At 43.0% G+C, this 15,785-nt stretch overlaps 1 long non-coding RNA gene across 1 annotated transcript in view; it reads left to right on the forward strand.

Annotated features, from left to right (window-relative positions):
* The window catches only part of LOC137205823 (uncharacterized), a 96,225-nt gene that overhangs the window by 41,709 nt on the left and 38,731 nt on the right, over positions 1-15,785 (forward strand). The window contains exon 2 of the long non-coding RNA XR_010934299.1: positions 6,102-6,246. This is a non-coding gene — a long non-coding RNA (uncharacterized lncRNA). The remainder of the gene's footprint in view (positions 1-6,101; positions 6,247-15,785) is intronic.

Genomic DNA, 15,785 nt, shown 5'->3' on the forward strand with positions numbered 1-15,785 from the left:
TCTGGAAGTGTTTTTCTCAAATAGATTTTGTTTTCTGCAATGAATCTTTTCTTATCATCAGTGCAATTTCAGAGCTTCACTGGAAAGCCTTCCCAGAAAAGGAAGCAGCGTCACACCAGGACTGTTGCGTGGTCTTCTCTGTTGAGTGATGGCCGAGTGACTTAAGGCTGAGAGTTGGGGTCTCCGTCTTACCTTCCTTATTCTGCCCTTCAGAATGGAAAGTGGCGGTTATGAGTTCCGCGTGCAATGTACATGTCTGCCTTTGTATCTGTGGCCCAGCCTTACCTACATCCACCCACCTCCGTCTTCAGGGGGTAAATCCACCAAACGATGGCTTCTCAGGCCCATTTTCTAATGTTCCCCAACTCAGGAAATAGGAAGAGAGGGTGACACATTTTCCAGTCAGAGAGCTAAGGCTTCTGTTCTACCAACACCGATCACCAAAGTTCCTCTTGAAATTCATGTAATGGGCTAGGCGTTTTCTACCCTTCATATTTACAACATTGGTGACATGAGTCTAAACATGAACAGTGATTCTCAGTGAGGAGGTGGGCAAGACTGCACCCCCATGGTCAGGAGGTTTCAAAGCCACCTGGATGGCATTTCCTAAATTACACATCCTTTTACTGAAATGATCATGTATTTCCTTGAGGCTACATCTCAGCCCTCCCCTCCCCAGGAAACAATCACTGTCTTCTTGGGAGCTATGCTTACTGGTGGCGAGTGGTCGCCCCTCAGATAATAGACCCATGAGCAGTGAATACACACAAATGTCTCTAGAGTAGCAACCCCTGTGATTACATACAAGGCATTTAATGCTATAAATATGATTTAAACAACTTGTTCTCTTCATCAATAATGTGGCAATAATGATGTGTAACTTATAGGATTACTGCATTAAATGATACACTAAATATAGCGTGTTTGGCATGTAATGTGGTCAATACACATTAGCTATTTTTTTTTTAGGAGACAAGATGGAAACCCACAAATGTAAAAGAGCGTTGGGGTATATCACCTAGTTCAGGTCAGCAAATATTTACCAATTAAGTGCCAGGTACTAGGGATACAAAGGTAAGATTTTGCTCCCTTTCTCAAGGTCCTTGCATTCCGTGGGAGAGACCCTTGCACGGAAGGGTGGTCATAACTGAGTGTTACGTGGCACACGGGCTGCTAGAGGTACGCATAGGGTGCCCAGTAGCAAGAGGAGATGGGAATAATTCAGCTGGGGTGGAACTGTGGGTTTACGAAAGATTTCTAGGTAGAGACAACATTTACTTCTGGTGTTAAAGCAGGTTGGAGGCTGAGTATTAAGGGGAGAGAGTTTGAACATCACATTGAAAGGAGACAAAACAGGCAGGCACACACTAGTATTGTACTCTTTCTAAAAAGAATTCATTGGAGTAGAGGTGATTTACAATACTGTGTTACTTTCAGGTGTACAGAAAAGTGATTCAGTATACATATATATATATATATATATTCACTCTTCTTCATATTCTTTACCCATATTTATTACAGAATACTGAGTAGAAATCCCTGTGCTGTATAGTAGTTCCTTGTTGGCTATCAATTTTATATATAGTGGTATGTGTGTGTTAATTCCAAGCTCCTAATTTATCCCGCCCCCGACATTTCCCCTTTGGTAACCATAAGTTTGTTTTTGAAATCTGTGAGTGTGTTTCTGTTTTGTAAATAAGTTCATTTGTATCATATTTTAAAAATTAGATTCCACATATAAGTGATATCATGTGATACTTGTCTTTCTCTGTCTGACTTACTTCACTTAGTATGATCATCTCCAGGTCCATCCATGTTGCTGCAAATGGTATTATCTTGTTCTTTTTTATGGCTGAGTAATATTCCATTGTATATATGTACCATATCTTCTTTATCCATTCCTCTGTCGATGGACATTGTTTTTGTTTTGATCTGTGTTTTGAAGACTCAGGAGTGAAGGGTGTAGAAGACCTTGTGGAGAGGAACTATTTTAACTGGAGAACCAGGAATCTGCATTTCGAAAACAAAGTGTGAAGGCTTTGCTAGCCTCTTTTTTTGCATTTAGCGCCTTAACATCGTCATATTTTCTCTGACGTCAAGTTGTCATCCTCAGTAATTTGGGGGAAACTCCTTTGCGAAAGCACCTTAAATGTCATCACCTTTTGAGTCTTTTGGAGCTATTCCATATTCCCGTTCTGAATTTCCACAATCTCTTCCGTGACCTCATCTTTCACTTTCCTGCTCTGCACTTGTGTGTCTCCGTCTTCCCCATTTCAATTCCGTGTACCCCAGCCAGGTAACCCCTGTCCAGGTTTCATTCGCCTCTCCTCCTCTGGGTCGTAGCTGAGCCCTGTACTCATTGCCAGAGTAACGTCGTTGATTTTCTCACCACTTCTCCACAGTTTCCTACTGTTTGTTCCTTGCCAACCGTCAACCCTATATAATGCACACAGCCTACTTTCTTTGATGCTAGAATTCAAGGCACTGATGGTTGAAGGCACATTGGATTTGCCACAGATGTACTATGTGGTCCATTATTCTGCAGATACTTAACTCTGTGCATGATAAAATTTTACTTTTCTACTAATCTTATTTGACTGAAGATCTTCGTTTTTATCACTAGCTGAAAACCCATCAAAATATTTCTTAGTGGAAGCTGACAAAATCCTTGTACATCTGTTCACTGTCTTAACTTTAAGCCTATGTTAAATACATCTGCTCCCAATTTGCTAAGAGCCTTCATCCATTCCAGTGGATTCTTCCCTCTTTGCTGACCCCTGTCCTTTGCTACTTCCCACATACATATATATGTATGTTCAAATGTCTTTTATTTTATTTTATTTATTTATTTTTTGCCGTATGCGGGCCTCTCACCGTTGTGGCCTCTCCCGTTGCGGAGCACAGGCTCCGGACGCGCAGGCTCAGCGGCCATGGCTCACGGGCCCAGCCGCTCTGCGGCATGTGGGATCTTCCCGGGCCGGGGCACGTGTCCCCTGCCTCGGCAGGCAGACTCTCAACCACTGCGCCACCAGGGAAGCCCCAAATGTCTTTTGTCTTAAATACACGCACTTCCCTGTACCCCGATCGTGCTGAAGCCATCCCAAACTCTGTGTAATCTTCCAGCCTTTGCTCCTGTGTCTCCCTTTGCCTGAAATTCAGTCCCCTGCGTCATCTGGGTATTACATCATCAATCGTTTGAGATGCTGTCTCTTAGGTGAAGACTGTTTTTCCCCTCACTACTGGCGAGGTCAGGTGCTCCCACTGCATCCTCCCATAGCCCCTTGGGTTCGCCTCCATGATAGCCCCTCTTTCCTAAGTGTTTGCTTGGTTCGCCTCCACGATAGCCCCTCTTTCCTACGTGTTTGCTTTTGTGCATATGCCCGTCTCCGAGCTGCTCCTCAGCAAACATGGTGTTTGCTGTCTACCCGTCATTGTATAAAATAGCCCGGGGCATAGCAAGACTCAGTGGAGTGGAGGAGTGATGAATGCATAAACGAATGAACCACGAGGCTGCTTACCTGTGCCCTTCCCCCCACAAAGGCCTAAGTTCTTTGTTGAAAAGCCACAGGGGGAAGCACCAAGAAGGCGGTCCTTTTTTTCCTTTCTTGCAAGAAGTAAGGAAATTGATTACATTAGCAGTAGGTTACAGTATAAGGACAAGCTACATATATATACACGCATACATCATCAATTTGGGAGCACTTACACTGCCACGTATGTCACGAGTTTGAGAGAAGATTCATCACCAGATGGAGAGAAAAAGCAACATCACCAACCTGGGAGAATTTGCATCACCAGGTTGGGAAAACAAGGAACATATAAAGAGATAGCGCATACATCACCAATTTAAGAGAACTTCATCCGGATGCAAGCAATGCTGAGAAGTCCCTGGAACAGCAATCTGGAATCCCAACTGGGAAGGTCCCGGGCGGTGCGTCCGCTCCACGGGTGAGACTTCAGGGTGTCGCCCCAAGGAATCCTGCTTTTTCCCCAAGCCGCAAGCTGGTAATCACCAGCTTACGTGCGAACATGCAGCTCTGGCTATTAAGTTAAATGCTTGTATTTCTAATCATAAGTCTCAGAATGTTCGCGGATCCCTGGGAACTGGCCAGATTCCCAGGGCCCAGGAAGCTTCGCGACTAACTCCCCTTGCTGGTTCTCAAGACCTGCTGGACTTACTCCCTTCTTTGTGAGTTGAGAAGAGCGGTCCTTTTGCAAAGGCTCTGGAGCAAGTGTTTCTCGACAGAGGCCATATGGTTTGGGCTGAGGAGGTTGGTTTCACGTAGCTATTGTACTCTCCTCTCTGGCCTGTTACCTGTTCGCTCTAGCTGATGGGGAAGCATGAGGCTGCAAACTGAGAACGACTGTCAGCTTCAGTGATTTCAGAAAAGACTTCCTTCTTACTAACCAATCTGTGCTTTTAATAATAACACAAGTACATTTTATATGTTTGAGTGACACAAAGTCTGCGGTTACTAAAATGTGGTTTTAGCTGTACCCTATAACCACATTTGGAAAGAGGACAAAAAGCCATAATGATATCACAGCTGGGAAGCTTTCACCTTCTTATTTGAGACCTCAGTAACAAAGCGGAGCTCGGAGAATTTATGTATGTTTCCAGGAAGAATGAAATGATGTTTAGCCTCGAAAAAATGTATCTTAGAACACCTTGAGCATTCAAGGACCCAAATAGATACTCACTAGCAGAAAGAATCTTGAGAAGCAGTTATGCTGCTTAAAAAGTAGAAAACCCTGGATTATAGTATGCAATAAGTTGGAGAGTAAGTTTAAAATTTTTAGGCTAATAAAAAGCCGATGTAGTTGCAGTTTGCACATGTCCAGGCTTTGTTTTCTGGATAGTGAGGTAATATCGTACCACAAAGCACAGGAAAGACCACAACAAAACTTCTGCATCAGGTGACACAAGAGATCTGGGGACCCCTAACCAAAAAAGAGGGATGATTTGCAACATGAATATAAATTTTTAAAGCCCCAAATTGTGTATTGGGCAGTTAACTAAATACCCAAGGCATATATGATTATTTCTGTCAGTGTTTAATGCCAGGAAAATATTCAGAGAGGTTAACAGAGAATTTTAACCATGAAAAATTAATGATACATATTTTTACATGACATAGCCTCTGAGGCTTTCGTAATATTGAGGAATTAGTAATCTGGGTAAGCAATGATATATTTCTAGCCACCCTTTTTTTTTTTTTGGTGCGGTACGCGGGCCTCTCACTGCTGTGGCCGCTCCCGTTACGGAGCACAGGCTCCGGACGCACAGGCTCAGCGGCCATGGCTCACGGGCCCAGCCGCTCCGCGGCATGTGGGATCTTCCCAGACCGGGGCACGAACCCGCGTCCCCTGCATCGGCAGGCGGACTCTCAACCACGGCGCCACCAGGGAAGCCCTAAGCTGCGGTGTTTGATAGGTCAGGTGTATTAAATGCATTTCGCCTTAGGATATTTTCAACGTACGATGCGCTCATTGTGACATTAAGCCTATCGGTCGAGGGAGATCCGTATTGTGGGGGTGACCTGAATGCCTGGAAGAGAACCAGCTGCCCACCAGGGTCAGCAGCCTATGGGGGTTAGATGAGGGGAAAATAAAATTCTATCGTATTTGAGCCATTTGCATTTTGAGTCTGTTTATTAGAACTGTCTAGCCTCCATTAACTAATACAAGTGACCTGGGGACATCCAGTTTGCATCACTGGAGGAAGGGAGAGTGCGTCATGGGGAAGAGTGATGAACATTTTAAACCCATTGAGTTGGGAACCAATTTTAAACACTGGATTTCCAGGACTTCTGATCCTGTCACACTTGAAAAAGTTTCTCTGTAGCAAAAGCTTGTGTCTGGACTTTAAAATTTAAAAAAAAAAAAAAAAAAGTTGCTAACCAGTCTACTGCTCTGAGATGTAACTGTTCCCAAACTCAGGTTCAGCCTTCAATTATCCCTTCCACACAGAAGCTTCCCTTCTCCGCTTTTGCCCAAACTTGCTATCAAAGAAGCCTTGCCTTACTTCAGTATTTCTAATTAACCTTATCTCAGCGTTTCCCTGGGTGGTTTAATCTGTTGCTCAAATATTCTTCTTACAGAAATACAGTTAACCTGTGGCCACACAGCAATGTGACTGAGCAACTGTTGCCTGGCCTGACAACCTGAGGCGAGACTTGTCTGGAACGGAACTCAGATGGAAGACCGCTTGTCTGGATGGTTTGCGTAAACGCTTTGCTCCCAGAGGTACGTGGACTGAGATTTTTCTTATACTCTTTCCTCTGCTCGCAATACAGGAATTTAATGCCTGTCCTGATGCAGGTCTGTTTACCATCTCTCATAGGTTTAGACATTTAGATCAACAAGAAAAAATGGTACAAATAGCTTACTGCTTTTTTCAAAATCGAATAAACTGAATAATATTTTTATTCAAATAGTTAGAATGTTCCAGTGCATACACAGCAGAAAATGTGGCGCTTTAACTTTTGATAGAAATGAATTCATGCCGCGCTATTAAGATGTGTTTCCAAAATAACCAATGTGCCACAGTAACTTCAGGAACACACAGCTTCTAATGATCTCCTGTAGAATAAGACTTTGTATTCTTTTACTACTATGAGTTTTATTTAGGTGATGAGAGTAATTATTCTGGCTATCGTTAGATATGATCGTCACAGTTATTCTGGTATTCTTTGTTACTTTATTGAAATATCAAAAAAATTCTCCAGAAATGATCCAGAGAAGGGTAATAACATCTTTGATGTATGTCTACCCATCAGTCAACAGCTATGTACTGAGAGCTTTTTATGAGATGAACAGGAGGAGGATGTTTGAAGACCTCTGGGATGGATAATATATACCACTTAGAGGTTCAGGCAGAAGCAGATTTAATACATAAATTAGATGCTTGTAAGAGAGTTGAGATGATGAAATGATGAACGCTCCAGACTGAGCCTCCAGAATTTTACTACTAGAAAAATTCCCCAGACTGCCTTGCCAGTGGAGCCTCTGCCTCTGCCACAAGCAGGGTCGGGGGGGTGTGGAACTGCCCCGGCAGCCTCCAGGATGATACAGCCTTACCTGAGTCCCAGGTAGAGCCAGTTGTGCGCCTCATGTCCCAGCACTCACCTTCCCACTGTTCTGAATTGTGGTCCCTATGCAGGTACATCTAACTGGGGAACCTAAACGTATCCAAAACACCTGGCCACAAGGACGTATGAGAAGTGTAGATTTTAGCTTTCAAGCCTTTGCATAACAGGGAGGCACACTGACAAAAGCTGAAACGCGTGCGACCAGCCAAGTTACAAAGCTATTGTACGGAATAAAGGTAAGTTAACTGTCAATTGAAATAGAACATAATATAGGAAATACAGATGCTGTGCAAACACATAAGGGCAGCATCAAAACCAGACCTGGAAGGATGGCTGGTGAAGATTTCCTCTTAGAAGTGGTAGGTGAGCTAAGCCCTGACAAAAGAGAAAACTGAGTGTGCCCGGTGAATGGACCTTTAGCTGGTCCCATCCACTCGCCGGTTAAGGGGCTCAGGCAGGAACCTTGAAAAGAGCTAGTTAAGCAGAAGCCAGATTGCATTGGTCTTTGTGAGCCAAGTTAAGGAATTTGCTCTTTTTGCTAATAAAATGAAGCATTCAAGAATTTAAGAAAGGGAATGACATATGCAGATTTCCGTTTTAAAAAGTCCACGTTGACAGTGAAATTTTCCAAACGGATTGGAGAGAGGCAACCCTGGAGTTAGGAATACAGGTTGGTTGCAGAGGCTGGAAGTAGGTTCACAGAATTGATGATGGCAAGAGTGGACAGGTTTGAGAGCTGTTAATAACCAATGTTTGGTATTTGGTTTTAGGTTAGTTGAGAGAATAAGAGAGAGCAGTTCTATCTATTTATCTATATAAAATATGTTATACTATAACTATAAAATTGTAACACATTACACTATCATAAAATTGTGTACTGTATTATACATAAATAATACTGTAATATATAGTAATGTATATTATAATAAGTCATGCTACAGTATACTTTTTTGGCAAGACAGTGCACACCAGTGCCATTTACTGAAAAAGGCAGCACCAGACATGACGTTTACGTGGGTACAATGACTTTATAAGGCTTATGGGGCACCCAAGCAGATATCCAAGGAGAAGTGGAATCGAAGCTCAGGAGAACGTTCTCGAGTGGCCGCAGAGATTCAGGAATCACCGTCGTATCAATGGCAGTTGTAGCAATAGGAGTGAATGGGTTGTGTAGGAAAGGCAGCAGAATAGGAAGAGAAGAGAGACTAGGATAGAACCCAGAAGAACAGAGATGGTGAAAGGACTGGAAAAAAGTAGAAATTCCTTTAACAAATGAGATGCAGGTAACCGAAAAAGGAAGAGGAAAAGCTGCAATTGTGGTAATGGACATTATGGGAAGAAAACGCTTTAATGAGAGAGAAATAATGATTCAAATCTCCCGAGAGATTAAAAAACATGGTCCTTTGAGTTATCAACAAGGCAGCTCTTGGCAAGTTTGACGGGATAATGAGAGCAGAAATGGGTGTTCAGAGGGCTGAGGTGTGAGTGAAAAGAGGTGGCAACAGGACTTTTTGCCAATTATTTCGAGAGATTTGACAGAAAAGGGGAGAAAAGAATGAAGTAATTGGGGAGGTTAGGAGATGAAGGGGTCGTGTGTCATTTTATTTTAAGTTGAAAGAGACTTGAGAACATTTAAGTTTTATTGCAAAGTCGCCAATTGAGAACAATATATTGAAATTAAAAAAAGATTTCCTGCTGCAGTTCTGACATATCGAGAGCTTAGAAGTTGTCACTCCTACCCTTACAATAAGAAAAAATGAAACGAATTAGAAAGCAACGACTTTCTTGGATCCAACAAGAATTGAGATCTCAGGGCAGTCAACCTCCGCCCCCCCGCCCCCCACCCCAAGTCTGGAGAGAGAGTTGAATCCAGAGTCCCAGTTAAGGTCTACTTACCTGGAACAGAAGCTGTTGGACCCATAAACTGGTAGGAATACTTCCACGGTTGTTCTGCTGAATTGCCGGGCCTGCGTGTGGACTCGGGAAGTGAGAAGCTCACAGACCTCCGTCTTGGGGGTCTCCCACACTTCCGTGGATTCTGCCTCCAGGAACTTATCAGATTTTCATGGTGAAGGGCTGAGTAAGATCCCCTCCAGGCTTTGGCAGGAGGAGGAAGAGTTCTCCACAACAAGGACCTACTTTTGGGAAAAGACCTCACTGGAGCCTCACCTGCCCAGGGGATGGCATTTCTGACTCCAGACCTCTCTTCCTTCCCTTTCTCATCTCGGGTGGAGGGTGAGAGACACTTGTGAAGCCCACGGGACCAATTAAAATCTGAGATTCATTCGTAATGGAACAATTCCCCTCCCCACCCATTATCACCCCATCCACCATTCTCCAATATAAGAGTGGATTACAGCTGAAAAAGCTGCAAGATGCAGACTCAGCTAAGGAGGCCTTCTTACAGAAGCCCCCAAACGACACAGGAGATGAAAACGAGATGCTTAAGGAATTGGAAGACTCTGGCACCTACAACTAAAAATACATTAAGTACAGCCCAACTCTTATCCAGATTAACATAAAACCTCATAACAGAGGACTGTTCATCTCAGTTTCTAGCTGGCTTTTCACAACAACAGCAACAAAAGCAGAAGGCATGATAAAATGCAAGTAAAAGCAGAGACTAAAGAGACAAAACAAGCATCAGAACCGAACTCAGACATGAAACAAATTATCATGCAGGGAATTTTAGAATAACTATGATGAATATATTAAGGACTCTAATGGAAAAATTAGACAACATGTGAGACCAGATGGATAGCACTAAGCAGAGAGATAGAAGTCCTAAGACAGAATCAAAAGGAAATGCTAGAAATTAATGAGAGAAAAAAAGCTTGAAGATAGGTCAATAAAAATGTCCCCAAATGAGATGGAAAGGGGAAAAAGAACGAATAAAAATGGAACAAAGCACTCAAGAACTGTGGAGCACTTTCAAAAGGTATAACAAATATATAATTGTAATACCAGAAAGAGATGAAAGAAAGTGTGGAAGAAAAGAGACATTGGCAGTGATAATGGCCAAGAATTTTCCAAAATCAATGACAGACACCAAACCAGAGATCCAGGAATCATGAATAACACCAAGCAGGATAAATACCAAGAAGAAGGGACGGAGAGTAGATAGAATGATTTCTGGACATGGCGGTGGGTGTGAACCAGATTACAGGGGAGGTCCTAGGCATGAGCGTAAGTGTCAGTTCCCATTGTATTGGGGTTGGAGGACAAGACCCACGTGGATCCAGGAGTCGTGCTTAGTGTTGAAAAGTCCAGGTGATATCAGCCTGAGGCTGGGGTTCCCCCACGCTGCTCCCGTCCTCCTCTTCCTCCTTCTTTGGCAGCAGAAATAATTCTGACTGTGTGGTCAGGCTTAGGAGAGAGAGAGGGAGTTTTCTGGTTCAAGAATTACGGTGAAGTTTTATTGAGTATTGAGGCTCCTTTGAAGGAGAAAACTTCATATTCATCATTCTGTGATCGCTATTGCTGGATGTCCGAGGTCTGTCTACAGTTGGATGGAGACACAGGACTTCAGGATTCAGCAAGGGAGTTCTCGTCGGTCAAACAGCCCAGGTAGTGGCAGAAATTCTGCGTGAAACTGTCTCTTCACTTGCCACCCCCGTCTGCCCTGACCCCAGCCTTGTCCTCCTGGGCCTTTAGCATGTGTGCTCCCTCCTTTCATCCGTCGTAGTATTTATTCATTCTTCTCATGCAACACAGTTTACAGGATCCAGTTGCTTCTCATATCCTTTATGAGAACAAAATATGGTGTAAAAATAAATGTACAAATAAATCAATAATATGCATTATTTACAATAACACTTGCCCGACTTGCATGCCTTCCCTCTCCTTCTGTACTGTAACCGTGGTGGTGCGTATAAAGTAACCGCCTGGGGACGGATGTGGAAATGTTATTTTATCTTCTGGTGTTGCCCCTCATCGTGAAGCCAGTCTTCTCACGTTTGGCAGCCAGCTGAAAAGGGACCAATGTAATAACGATCTAAGAAAGAAGACTTGCTTTGATACTTAGCGTCTAAGTTCAGAATAGGACTTACAGTGGGTGAGGATAGACTGGAAACACAACGCAAATGTGTAGGACAGACACCCCACAGGCCACACACACACACACACACACACACACACACACACACACACATACAGAAAACCCAGTCCACCACTGAATAATCCAGCCAGGGGTGCAGGAGGGCATTTTGGGGGAGAAGAATGCAGTTGGAAGCAGTAGGGGTAGGTACCCTCCTGTGCTCATATCTTGACATGAGAGAGCTGAACAGCAAAATAGAACGCTGCCCAGTGCTTCGGAGAACCTAGGAGGGCAGGGGACTTGCCATCCGCCCTGCAGACCGCAGGCTCACAAATGTGACAGTCTAGCCACCAAGGCACAGAGCAGCCGCCAAAGCCCCAGAGCTTCCCTGGCTCCTTGGGAAGCCAGGGATGGAAGACAATCTGTAAACTTCCCTGGGGCCTCAGCAGAGCCCTGAGCCAACTGAGAGACAGAAATGTCTTACCAGGAGCTAAGACAAGGTCACCAGGTAGGAACATGAGAAAATGCATCCAAAAATGGGGCGCGAATGGCCTGTCAGGGACACAGGAGAAAAACTCATTGCAACTTGAAGTAAAGGCAATGCTGCCTGCCAGGGAAACAAGGCAGGGGTGGTGGGGGTCAGACAGGCTGCAGAGCCACCTGGAAGGAGCCCGCCTGCCCCTGAGCGTAGAGTTCAGGCTGGCGGAGGGAGCCCCTCAGGGCACCAGGGAGGGAAGTCAGGCTCTGGTGATCTAATCATGGAAGGAATATCCCCTAAACCCCGAGATGGTATATGAGTGAGAAGTCAGGCACTCAGAGGAGGGGGTTACATGGGGAAGGGCCTGCAGCAGGAGGGTTCATTGGTTCCGTCTTAGGAGCTGCAGGCCACATCCTTTCATTCTGTACTTCAGCTGGATCTAACGTGAGTTTATAAATCACTGCATCATAAAAGAAAAGCTGATGATCTAATTAATTGTTTTTATGCACTGGCGATAGCATAGCCATATGCTGTAGAAAGGCTTTCTTTTATGTAGAGACAGGTAACTGTCATCCTCGGGAATTACCAATACTGAGTGCCTTTCTTCTATCTTCTCTGCTGGCTTAGCACAGTCCTTGGAGCCGATCACGCTTCTGTCAGGATGCTTCAAGAAACAGCTAAACATGGATGGACCTAGAGATTGTCATACTGAGCGACGTAAGTCAGACAGAGCTAGACAAATACCATACGATATCACTTATATGTGGGATCTAAAAAAGGGTACAAATGAACTTATCTACAAAACAGAAAGAGAGTCACAGATGTAGAAAACAAACTTATGGTGACCAGGGTTTAACCGGAGGGGGGGATAAATTGGGAGATGGGGACTGACATATACACACTGCCATATAGAAAAAGATAACTAATAAGGACCTACTGTACAGTACACGGAACTCTACTCAGTACTCTGTAGTGACCTGTATGGGAAAAGAATCTAGAAGAGAGTGGATATATGTATATGCATAACTGATTCACGTTGCTGTACCCCTGAAACTAACAACATTGTAAATCAACTGTATTCCAGGAAAAATTTAAAAACCAGCGAAACGACACAGCAAAAACCTTGCTTTCCTTTTCTTTAATAGGCAGCTCCTTCTCAGGACAGCATGTCAGAATTTCATGGCTCTTAAGTTTTCCTCAGTCTTCCTTTACCTGAGCTGATTCTTCACTTCTGCCTTTATGAGGTCAGGTTCAAATCTGCCCACAGTGTGATGATTAATGGCTACATAAAAGCGCAACCCGAGTGGGAATTTGCCTGAAAGTATTGTTCTGAAGTGGTTGCGAAACAAATCAGAATTGCCTCCAGGACTCTTAGAGGGAGGATGGATCAGGCCTGAGCAATGTTACCCTCACCTACCAGGTAAAAACCCCTTTATTTCAGGAAACCTGACTCTCGTTAATTCTTTAATTCTCTCCTCTCTCCCTTTCTCCCATTCACTCCTGCAGCTTTTGCTCTATTGGAAACATGCTTGTCTTCATTTGCTTATATCTTCCGGTCCTAGGAGCATAGTAGGTACATGCGTATTTGCTGTATGAATAAATGATGAATCTACCCATTCTTGATGACAGAGTCTTTTAATAATTTGTCACATCTACAAAGAAATTTGCAGCTTAGTCCAAAGGCAAACATGGCTAGTTAATAAAGATAATATCTGGCAGCACAGAAATACTATTAAATTAAAAATAAGCTTAGAATGATTTTTGTGATGAGTCACATTCTCGAAATTAGAATGCGTTTTGTAACTTCTCCTTTTCAACGACGTGAGCACTTTGGCTGAGTACCTCTAGTTCTGTTGAGTTTCGTTGCTACACATTGTTCTTTAGAGAGTTTTTAATTAGTTTTAATTTGGAAAAAGAACATTTTTGTGTTCTGTGATGAAAACTGTCAAAATAATATGAATAAAGAATATACTTCATTTGTACTCACGTGGAAATTCATGATTACACTCATCTAATCTGTAAATAATTTTTCCCCTATGTCACCTTCTAATTATTTTGCACAAAGTTTTACTCATATTGGTAATGATTATGACACGTCACTTGCAAGTTTATTTGGCATCTTTACTGCGTGTTTTGCAGTGGACTCTCCTTCCCATCATATTAATTTATTTGGCGTAACAAAAGCATGTGGACGATTCCACCATCTTGTAACTTTGTGCTGTTGGGAGATTATTATGTAATGTATGTTATGAAAAATAATAACCTAATAATGTCTTAGGAGTTATTGCTGAAGGTCAGGGCACACTTTTGACAAAAGGGAACTTGGGAGAGGAGGTGGAGCCTTTTTTCTCTTCCTGCTCTACTGACTTCCTTGCAATGCTGAAATTCATAAGGTGTCTTACAAGACTGTCCCGCGAGATTCGCAATCAGTTATTCTTGGTGTCAAGCAACGATCAGCCGGTAGCGTTGCCTTATATTTGCTCTCCCTCCTTCTCTGTCTCAGTCATCTTTGCTGTCCTTCTGCTTCCCCATAATTTCATTTCACAATATATTAGTAGCATATAAGCTTTTGTGCTTATATATATACAGAATTTTAAGAATAAATTTTCTAAATTGGTTCTGGGGTTTCTGGAATCTGATTAGATTTAAAGACACTAATGACTCTATTTCCAGTAGCAATGAGAGCACCGATAGCTCATGGCATGGTCTGGCAACAGAGATACAAAGTATCACTGTTGGAGACTCTTAGTCAGACAGCCACAGGAAATGAGAATGTCATTGAACATGTATATGACACTTTTGAACATTTTTACCAAATTAACAAGTATAATGAGGTTGGCTAGTTACTCCTAAGGTCACTGGACAAAGTGGGGAAAGAAAGCGGTGGGGTGAGGTATTTGAATACCCAGCTCAAGTACCACAAAAATGACCTGAAAGCGTCTGTGACTACCCTGAAAGAGACCTTCATCTCCTGTAGCTGCTGGGCTGGGATTATTGAAAATCAAACTCAGAATCTCATCCTGCAAAAGGTTGAATTACAATGCTAGTTGAGAAACCCCTGCATTCTCTCTGTAGCCTCCAGGGCAGGCACAGAATTCAGCAAACATCCCTTGAACAAAATGAAATACGTGTTCGAGGCTATTCAAGTTTCCCTTTTTTTCCCTCCAGTCCCATTTGGCTGCTTCAAGTTTTGTTAGTTTCCTTTCCCCCGACCTGGGGCTTTTCGGGACCTGCCTGATTCATACAGCTCCTGTCTACCACTGGCAAATGGCCCCGGATGGCAGGAGAGCTAGCAGCATCTCACTCACAGCTCCCCTGGGAAGGCTTCTCCTCTCTGGGATTGTATTTCATCTAGTCTTCTTCAATCCCGTCACTATCCCAAGCCTTTAAAATTAGACAATTTCTGTAAATTATCTGTTTTTTCCCTAAAGTTTGCAGAGGTGACCTTGCCTTGTGCAACCCACTCTAGGCTACCTAGAAGTGGAATCCTTCACTAAAACTTTTTTTTTTCTTAAGCTTTAACTAGATCAGGTCTCTGAATGCTGACTAGGAAAATAACTTTGGGGTACTATTAGCCTAGTTCTGAAAGTTTTCCTCTAAATATAACTTTCTTTTAAGTATTAAGGGCATCTATTAATAACCTATCTCTTCATTACCAAAATTATTAATTAGGTTTAGCCGGACAGATCCTTCTTTCCTGCTTTCTGCTGCTTCCATGCCAGTTTGGGCCTTTTATCATGGAAAACATACATGAAATAACTTCCTAACAACCCTTCTAGCCGTTAACTTACGTCCCTTGTCGTCATGCGTTTTCAAACCCAGCTTTATATTTAGTTCAGCTGAAGACAGAAAGATTCATTAGGACACATTGGAGAAGAGAAAGATTTTTAGCCAAAAGAAAAGATGTTTCAATGTCGTATATTTTCCAACATTTCAAGAAATGTTCTTGGAAGCTGTCATACTGCTGAGTGCAAAATTTGGGGACCAATTGAAGGTAATCATGAGAAATAAAATTTCTGGTAATAATAATAATAATAGAGCTCTTAGGAGAAAGGAAACCTCCCGAAGAAGACTTCACAAGATGCTGATTCTGCCACGAAATGAAGCTTTGCACTCCTTGTTACCAGAATTGTTCCCTGAAGGTTAAACTGTCCATGTCACGTATGTGGCTTTGACTAGA

The sequence above is a fragment of the Pseudorca crassidens genome, chromosome 14 (assembly GCF_039906515.1).
Source record: "Pseudorca crassidens isolate mPseCra1 chromosome 14, mPseCra1.hap1, whole genome shotgun sequence".
NCBI classification, from domain to species: Eukaryota; Metazoa; Chordata; class Mammalia; order Artiodactyla; family Delphinidae; genus Pseudorca; species Pseudorca crassidens.